Source organism: Artemia sp. Qi Xiang Cuo, chromosome 17, assembly GCF_049724085.1.
Source record: "Artemia sp. Qi Xiang Cuo chromosome 17, ASM4972408v1, whole genome shotgun sequence".
Lineage (NCBI taxonomy): Eukaryota > Metazoa > Arthropoda > Branchiopoda > Anostraca > Artemiidae > Artemia > Artemia sp. Qi Xiang Cuo.
In genome coordinates, this window is record NC_142810.1 from 10,825,784 (window position 1) to 10,834,109 (window position 8,326).

The window sequence follows — 8,326 nt, forward strand, 5'->3', positions numbered from 1 at the left end:
GTTTTTGTGCATGTGTGTAAGTTTTTGTGTGTGTGTAAGTTTTTGTGTGCATGTATGGGGACGGGGGGGCCTTGGGGGCCCTGAGAGGGGGTTTGGGGTGCCGGGACCCTTGAGGATTGGGTGGTGTTTTGGGAGCCCTGTGGACCTTTGGGGACGGGGGGAGGACCTTTGGGGGCCCCGGGGAGAGCCTTTGGGGGTCTGGGGCCCTTTGGGAGCTTGGGGGGACCCTTGAGGACCGGGGAGGGCCTTTGGGGGCTCGGGTAGGGGCTTTGGGGGTCTGGGGGTCTGGGGTTGTGGTAGAGGACCTCACAACACTGTTCAAATGGAACTTGTGTATTATAACGACCACAGATTTTCACCCTCAAATTCTCTTCTAAAATCTCTTAAAAAATCATATTTTATAATGTCTCTAACTGTTTCGTCGAAATAATTCCATAAAATGGCTAAAAGGGTTTCGCTCAAATAATCCCTAGACGTAATTCAGCGTGTTCCTTTTGTTTGGCATCCCTGCGCTGGCACATTTCAATTATTTGGAAACCTGATTCCCGCGCTAAAACAATTCATCGCTAAGATCTAAACTTTGCCTTGGAAACGATTCTCTTGTTAGAACTCCAAATTAAGTCCCCTTTCGTGAATCAATTCTCTTTATAACAACAAATTAATTCCCCTTTCGTGTCAATCAATCAATCATGACATCATCTGTCAAGTATGATCTAAACTTTGTCCCGGAGACAATTCTCTTTGGAAATGCATCAGACATTAATTAACTTGACGTCATCTGTCAGACATTCCCTGGAAACAATTTGATTAATGACTGACAGCACAGGTGTTCCCCGGAAACTCATAACATTTGGCTCGAGCGTGCCCAAAACAACAACAACAACATTGACCTTGGCATTCGCTGAGAGCGTGCCCAAAACAACAACAATAACATTGACCCTATTAACCACGTGTTCACCCTTATGACTCTATCGCGAGCCCAAAACAACAACAACAACATTGACCCCATTAACCACGTGTTCCCCCTTATGACTCTATCGCGTGCCCAAAACAACAACAACAACCTTGACCCCATTAACCACGTGTTCTCCCTAATGACTCTATTGCGAGCACAAAACAACAACAACACCATTTACCACAATAACCACGTGTTCACACCAATGACTCTATCGCACACCCTAAACAACAACAAAAACATTGACCACTTTAACCACCTGTTCTCCCTAATGACTCTATAGTCCATGAAAGTGACAAAGTTCCTGTTTTTCCATTCTCACTGACAAAATCCATAAAAACATCAAATAAATTGACCAACACACATAATCATCCATGAAAAACATCAAATAAATCGACCAAGACACACATAACCATCCATGAAAACAGACATAAATGTGACAAAGTTCCTGTTTTTTTCATTCTCACTGACAAAATCCATAAAACATCAAATAAATCGACCAACACACATAACCATCCATAAACTATGTAAAAACAGTTGTAGGTGGCAGCAGGGGTGAGTCGTGGGAGCTTTAGGGTCACCTCTACTGTTATGTATATCCCCAAGCCCCTCCCCTCGTTTGCCGTACTTTTATATCCCTACTACAGCTTAAAATAGCCTGAAGTCGATTGTAATTATTATAAGGCTAAAATATTTATTTGTTAAGCTAATGTACCGCCCATCGTAGTTGCGCACATACTGGAGTCTTCGGTCCTGTCTCTTTTGTCACGAAATCTGGACACTGCGTTAATTCCGTGCCTTTTTTGTCATTGAGCTACATTCCAACTTACTGAATGTGCATCGGAGGAATGAATGCTGGAAGCAACAGCTGTTGGAATGAATGCTGGAACGAACAGCTCTAGACACGGAGGAACAAACTTGCCTTCTGCAATCTATAGTGTACTATCCCTTGCCTGTCCATCCCCCTCGAAGCCAGAGAGCACAAAGCGGTCAAATACACTACCGTTTGAAATATTTGGGACATTTTTTTAATTTATCGTATGAAAAAAGTAATGAGGCATGTTGCATGGACATATTTTGGAAGCATACCTGCGCAAAGGAAAAGGGTGGGATTGGCCCCTGATACGGGTCCAAAAGGCGCACTAAACGACTTAAAATTTAAAGGCATAATATTTACCTTTTTTTTACTTCCACTTGACCAACCTCCCTCAGAAGTAATCCTATTTCCTCCCTCAAGGCTCATGACAGTGTGTATCAATATTTGGCGAGTTACTGGGGTTTTTGAAACGGGAAGACTAAAAGAATAGCAAACACCAAAAAGTTTGAGAAGCTCAAATTAAAAACTCATGGATCCAACAGACACATTTTAGAAACAACTGTCGCGTGATATTCCGGATCCTGGACACAGACACATTTTGGAAACAACTGTCGCATGATATTCCCACTGAAGGCCTCAGAAAAAAAACATCAATTTAAAATGGCAGCTTTTCAGACGGCGTTAAATTCCTTCTTCTTTAATGGTCGGGTAAACGCTACGTAATACCTCCATATGAATACTTTGCAAGTCTTAAGGGGTTTATGTTACGAAATATGGGTATCGATCAACTGTAAATCAATACATACTTGAAACGAGCAAGGGAAGGGAAAGAAGAGAGTAAGCAATTAATCAAACAGTTCGTGGTAACGAACTGTAAGTAAGGAGCGACCCGGCTCTCTAGTAACCGAAACTTTTAACAAATGGAATTTTGATACCAATAAAAACATAAATAAAAATATGCTGATTTCAAATATATAAGTTTCATTAAGTTTAGTCATACCCATCAAAGGTTACGAGCCAGAGAAAATTTGCCTCATTTTCGAAAAAAGGGGGAAACAGCCCCCAAAGTCATAGAATCTTGATGAAAATCACACCATCAGATTCAGCGTATCAAGAAACCTTATTCTAGAGGTTTCAAACACCGATCTGTAAAAATGTGGAATTTTCAATAAGAGGAATTTATAATTCCTCTTATAATAAATATTATCGATATCATAGCCGGTTAAGACTAATAAGAGCCTTATAGGTTTGTTTTTATTTTTTCCAGGCCCCCATTTCATAACAACTTTTCTGACCTTAAAAGAAAATTATTTGAAAAAAACTACGTTTTCTAAAGAGTTAAAGAGGCTGAGTTACAAGGTCGAACCTTAAAACGTACAGGGATTAGGAGGCACAGTTGGGGCTGCCGCCCCCAAACCCCCGCTTTCGCAGCCTTTAAATAAAAAAAAAAAATTTAAACTGAAAGTAAGGAGCGACATTAAATCTTAAAACGAACAGAAATTATTCCGTATATGAAAGAGGCTGTGCCCTCCTCAACGCCTCGCTCTTTACGCTAAAGTTTGACTTTCTCACAACTCTTTTTTTAAACAATAAAAACTTTAGCGTAAAGAGCGAGGCGTTGAGGAGGGCACAGCCTCTTTCATATACGGAATAATTTCTGTTCGTTTTAAGATTTAATGTCGCTCCTTACTTTCAGTTTAAATTTTTTTTTTTATTTAAAGGCTGCGAAAGCGGGGTTTGGGGGCGGCAGCCCCCCAACTGTGCCTCCTAATCCCTGTACGTTTTAAGGTTCGACCTTGTAACTCAGCCTCTTTAACTCTTTAGAAAACGTAGTTTTTTTCAAATAATTTCTGCACGTTTTTGTACAGTTTATTACTTATTATTGCTTGACTAACTGTTAGCTGATCGTGTCAGGAGTTAAAGTTGGGGGCTGCCGCCCCCCAATCCCCCTGCTCTTGAACATTCTTGTGTTAAGGCTTTTAATTTCTGAATACTCAAATCACGTCGTACAGGGTGCCTCCTAATCCCTGTACATTTTAAGGTTCGAACTTGTGACTCAGCCTCTTTAACAGCCCCCCAACTGTGCCTCCTAATCCCTGTACGTTTTAAGGGTCGACCTTGTAACTCAGCCTCTTTAACTCTTTAGAAAACGTAATTTTTTTCAAATAATTTAAAAAAGAAACTGAGTTTCTTTTCAAAGTGTATAAAAAAGTTGCTCTGATGGTGAATCGAACCCGGGTTTTCCGCCTGAAAGTCTGGAGTCTCAGCTGCTGGACTATACAAACACAATGGTAATTGTTTAGCAAATAGAAGGTATTTTCGACGCAAGCAAATTCCCAAAAATCTTGATATGTGGTTTTTGGAAAACAGGGAAGGAGTGATCAGATTGAGCTGAAATTTCGAGGATAAGGTCCCAGGCCCCAGGAAAGCTTATCCTCTAAATTTCATCCCGATCAGACAACGATACAGTGGGGGTTGTGGTGGGAAAAATTAACATGGGCTAATATAGGAAAACGAGGTTTTTCGTAAATGTAAATTCGGGGGGTAATTTTTTCGGTCTGAAAATATCAAAAGGCCCTAACAGGTCAAATTCTGCTTCGAATCAGTCCTCATTCAACCGGATCCGGTGCCAACTGTGGCCTGTAGGCGTGGCTAAGAAAAAAAAAAGAGATGAATTTTAAGTGGCTATATTTGGTTTTTTGAAAACAGGGAAGGAGTGATCGGATTGAGCTGAAATTTCGAGGATAAGCTCCCGGGCCCTAGGAAAGCTTAACCTCTAAATTTCAGCCCAATCGGACAACGTTAAAGGGGGCTGTGGTGGGAGGGTCCAAACTTCCGGCCCAGTTTACCCCATGAAGATAAAGTCGGAGGAGGATGAAATTTTGCAAGTTTCTTAGTTTGAGCTTGGGCTACAAAATGCAATTACCGCCGTCTCTCTGCGACCTCTAGGACCTGAAATCGCTTAACATTGTGGTGGGTCGCCTCTTTATAGAGGCACAAGTGTGCCTCCTTGATCATTTCTTGTTAACGGCCATAGTGGGTGCTGTATTTCAAACAGCTGTGTGCTGCGTTTCAAAATTATGAGATGATTCAAACAGTTGATTCACATGATTCAGGGTATTTCAAACAGTTTGTGGTAACAAACTATAAGTAAGGAGTGACTCAGCCCGATAGTAACCGAAATTCTAAGAAATTTAATACGATAACAATAGATAATCAATTTATTTTTATGGTGATTCCAAATATATAAAATACATTAAGTTTAATGTTACTCATCAAAAAGTACAACCCTAAGAAAGTTTACCCGATTCTTCAAAAAAAGGGGGGATATACCCTTAAGACATCAAGCAGTGTCACTGAATATCAGACGATCAGATTCAGAATATCAGAGAACCCTGCCGTCGATGATTCCAGCTCCTATCTACAAAAATGTCGAATTTTGCGTTTTTTTTTGTCTGGAAAAATATCACGGATAAATTTGTATTTGTTTGTTGCGTTTTTTGTTTTCCCAAGGGTGTTCGTATCAAATCAATTGTCCTAGAAGATTGGAAGAGGGTTCTTTCAAACTAAAATTAAAAGCTCTAGTGCCCTTTTATAGTGACCAAAAAGATTTGAGGAAATTTAGCCTCCCTCCTAAACTACCTTTTCCTCCAAAAACATCCGGTCAGAATTTCGAAATAGCCATTTGATTCAGCATTGTTGAAATATCCAATATAGCGATAGAGCAGTAAGTTTGGCAATTTACCAGCTGTTCACAAGTAGTGTTTGCTATTGAGAAACATACGGAATTTGATTTAGGGGAGGAGAGAATTTTAGCGGGGGGATTTACCACAGGGTAGATTTTACATGGAGAGTAGTTTCAGAAGAATTGCCTGCGGAAATTTTTCACAGGAGGGGGGGGGTGAAGAGATTTCCTGGCATGATTGGAAAGACGGCCTGAGATTAAATGAAAAGGAAGTTTTCATTCAAAAGTTAGGATCAATATTAAAACTTAAAACGAATAGAAATTATTCTATATGCGAGGGTGGGCTACCCCTTCCTTAACCATCGCTCTTTACGCTAATGTTTTACTTGTTGTCATAATTTCTAAAGAAAGACTGCTGAAACGTAAACAGCCGTTGGATTTAAATGACAGTTATTTATAAGAACCCTAAGACCTCAGCGAAAACAGTGTGGGTTGAAATTGCCTTATTTTTGAAAAAAAGGGAGAAACACCCCCTAAAAATCATAGAACTTTAATGAAAATCCCATTATCAGATTTAGCGTGTCCGAGAGCCCTATGATAGAGGTTTCAAGCTTATATCTGCAAAAATTTGGAATTTTGTATTTTTGCCAGAAGAAAGATCATGGATGCGTGTATCTTTTTTTTTCAGGGGTGATCGTATCGACCCAGTGATCCTAGAATATCGTGAGAGGGCTCATTGGAACGGAAACTAAAATTTCTAGTGCCCTTTTTAAGTGACCAAAAAAAAATTGGAGGGCAACTTGGCCCCATTGGAGGGGAATTGGAGGGACCACTAGAACGGAAATTAAAAGTTATTTTTAAGTGACCGAAAAGATTGGAGGGCAACTAGGCCCCCTTCCTCACCCCCTTTTCCCCAAAATCATCCGATTAAAATTCCGAGATAGCCATTTTGTTCATCATAGTTGGAAGACCCAATAGCTATGTCTTTCGATATAACATGAAGCCCCCCCCCCGCAGCCCCAGGGGAAAGGTCTTTAAGTTATAAAAATTGGCCATTGTTCACGCATAGTATTCGTTATTAGGAAGCATGCATACATTTTAAGGAGGGAAGACGAATTTTCTGCTGTTTTTTTCACGGGGGAACTTTCCATGGGGAGAGAAGTTTCCAAGGGGTGAACTTGTCAACGGAAATTATACACTGGGGAATTTGACAGCATTCCTATACAAAATTCTTTGTTATTTCTTGCTTTCTCTTTTCCGTCTCAATTTTACGCGTGAAGTCGTTAAGGGTAATTGTTCTGGCTCCTGGGTAAATTTTAACCGGGATTGAATTGTCTAGAGGATATATCCGTGGCGAGGGTATTTCTCCGTGGAGGTGGGGTTAGATTTCCCAGGATTAATAAAAAAACGATCAGAAATTAAATAAAAAAAACAAGTTCTTTCAACTGAAAGTAAGGAACAACATTAAAACTTAAAACGAACAGAAATTATTACGTATATGAAAGGGGTTGCCTCCAACAACAAGCTTTTATCAAAAGTACTAAAAAACTTTAGCGTAGAGAGCGAGGTGTTGGTAAGGGGCAATCCCTTTCATATATGTAATAATTTCTGTCCGTTTTAAGTTTGAATGCTGCTCCTTACTTTCAGTTGAAAAAACTTGTTTTTTTATTTATTACCAAAATAATATCGACTTCATAGTATAATATATATTTTGGGACTCTTTATTTTTAAATTGGTGTTTCTACAGACGTGGAAATTTTATTTTGAGTTAGGTTCTACTTTTCTGTATAAACCCAGAATTATAAACCCTAGAACAACCCAGAATTAGAATAAGATCTTCCAGCCTCTACCCAATTTTGTTCATTGGAGGGGAGAAATTCACCCCATAGAGTTTGAAAAATATCTTTCCCTCTGTATCTTCGTTTAAAAACAAACTAAATGTAGAAAGATCATTCAGAAAAGATGTTTTCTTATATGAATCAGGATATGGGGGGTAAACATTGCTACGGGGGGGGGGGGGGGGATAAGCCGGACACCTTTTTCACGTCTAAAATTCGCTTCACCGAGCGAAGTCGGTCCTTTAGTATTAAAACTTAAGACTAGCAGAAATAAAGTCCTAAGATGATTCAAACTTAAAACCCTGCCTGATTAATAATAAAGTCAATCTTTTTTATTGACAAACCAGGCAAAGAAGGTAAGCGATTTTTACTGAAATTATGATTTTGTTTACAGGATAATATATACTATTATACAGGATAGTACTACGTTTACTATACTATCTCTGCATATACTATTATGCTATATAGCAAAATAATACATAGAAAACTAATCCTTATATGTGCGTGTATATATATAAATTACTTTTGTCATTCCCTGCTTCTTTCTGGTCACTTTTGACAACAAAAACTTTTTGCCAAAAAAGTCTTTTGACTTTTGACAACTTTTTGCCAAATCAATCTGTCTTTTTCTTTTTATTTAGTATAAAAATTTAAAAGAAGATTAAAAAGAGGTTTCTTCTCAAAATATACATGGTGATCATTTTAATTTCTTTCTTTCCTCTGCAGACACAAGCATACACAATCAAAATCTAGGAGTGAGGGGAAGGTGGTAAATATCATACTTTGTTTTACCACAGCAAATGGGGCCAAAAACATAACAAATTGCATTTTAAGGCTGGAATTCCCTAGTTATTGGATAAAGATTAAGGTTTGACGAACAATGTTATGTGCACATCGACACTGTCACGGGTCGGAATAACACCAGCTTTCGGGATTTGATTTTGCAATAAATTTGTAATTTCGCTTATTGCAGAAAAGTTGACAACGCCTGAGATTAACAGCCTACGCCTAAATTCAAAATAATTATTCAT